We start from the raw sequence: 2,016 nt of genomic DNA, 5'->3' as shown, positions 1-2,016 counted from the left end.
CTGAATTCCATGAACAAGACAGCAAGCAAGGAGACTTACACTCCAATAAATATCTGGACATGAATATTATGATCCTGGAAACAGTGCCCATGTCAGAAACTATTAAAGTGGCTTCCAAGTTATTGGTCCTTGGGATTTGTCTGTACTGCATGTACTGGCTTTTTGGGATCCTAGTGTGTTTGGATGCATACCTTCCTAAGCCTGGATGGAGGGGGGAGGGCCTTGGACTTCCCACAGGGCAGGGACCCCTGACTGCTCTTTGGACTGGAGAGGGAGGGGGAGAGGGAGTGGGGGAGCCGGAGGGAAATGGGAGAAGGAAGGAAGTGGAAATTTTGAATGGTGTTATTTAAAAAACAATAAAAAATAAAAAAGGAAAAAAAGGGAAAATAAAATAAAATAAAATTAATACCCCAGCTGGTCCAGTGCATACTTAGCATATATGCAAGAGCAAATAATTAGTATATACAAGGTTCTGGGTTTATCCCCCAGTGCCACAAAATAAAGATAAAAGTGTCATTGGAGGATTTCACAATAGATGCACAATAGCAAAATATATAACAAATAAAAACAATATCAGAAACGTTCAGAAACATTGCTTTACATGGCTACAAGGCCATCTAACTACTTCAGCCTTTACTAGTGGTGCTAATTTGAAGGAGAAAGAAGTCCCTGTAGGCATGATGGTTTAGAAGCCACAGCAATGCTACCTTTCCATCATATAGACAATTTCACTGTATTATTTCTCCATAATTCACTTTCAAAACATTTTATTCTTTCAGAATTTCATACAATATATTTTGATCGTATTTACCCTTACTCCTCCCCCCTAACTCCTTCCTGATCCTCCCCACCTCCCCAACTCTGTGTCCATTTTTTTAAAAAATAATAATAAGCCCTTGAGTCCAGTGTGTGCCAGACTCAAAGGTCTGGCATAATCCAATGGAGTGTGGCTAACCTACAGGGGCTACATCCTTAAAGAAAACTGACTTTTCCTTCCTCAGAAACCATCAATTGGCCACAACACCTCAGTTAGGGTTAGGGCCTGAGGAAGCCCATTCTAGTCCAAGCTGGATTGTGGACTAGGTCTTACTTGTACCGGTGGTCATGGCTGCTGTGTGTGCCTGAGGGCAGTGGTCCTGTCGTGTCCAGAGGACACTGTTTTGCTTCAGTTCTCCCTGGCCTCTTTCTGGTTCTTATGATCTTTCTGTCCTGAGTCTTGATGCCTGTGAGGGTGTGTGTGATAAAGATGTCTCCTTTGTGTCTGAACCTTCCACTCCCTTTGTACAGTAATCACTGTCCACTGCCCAAGGAAACTTCTCTGATGAATAGTGAGAGCTACACTAATCTATGGCTAGAGAGATATTTTTGAAGGCAGTTAGATACTGTGTCCAATTATCAGAAGAACAGTAGTAAGCTCACGGTGTACCCAAGGCTGTTCTGGAACTCATGACCTTCCTGATTTAGTCTACAAAGGGATAGGATTGCAGGAATGAGTCACCATATCCCACCAAGAATCCATATTCTTTGAGGAAACCGTTAAGTTTGGTTTATTAGCGCCACACTTTAATGTCTTTGCTCGGGAAGGTACACATTTATATTCCCCACAAATAGCTTCTCTTTAATCTGGGGACCTTAATCAAGGAATCTTAATCATCATTGCCACCACTGCCATCATCATTATTTTTATCATTAGTACTAGGCAGCATTGATTGAGTGCTAAATTTATTATTAACGTTCCCTATTATTAAGACAATTAAACACAACAAGCCATCTTACCATTAAGAAACCTGAGGCTTGAAACCTGGTAACTCAGAAACAAAGGGACACCAGCTAGTAGCTTCCCAAGGCCCGGCTGGTTTTGCTCCCGTGCAGTTTGACTTCAGAGCCCACTGTCATGGCTGTTTTTCTTTTTTCGAGCCACAAAAGATGAAGCCGGGCGATGGTGGCGCACGCCTTTAATCCCAGCACTCGGGAGGCAGAGGCAGGCGGATCTCTGTGAGTTCGAGACCAGCCTGG

Source organism: Microtus ochrogaster, chromosome 10 (assembly GCF_000317375.1).
Source record: "Microtus ochrogaster isolate Prairie Vole_2 chromosome 10, MicOch1.0, whole genome shotgun sequence".
NCBI classification, from domain to species: domain Eukaryota; kingdom Metazoa; phylum Chordata; class Mammalia; order Rodentia; family Cricetidae; genus Microtus; species Microtus ochrogaster.
Note: the sequence above shows the minus strand (reverse complement) of the source record.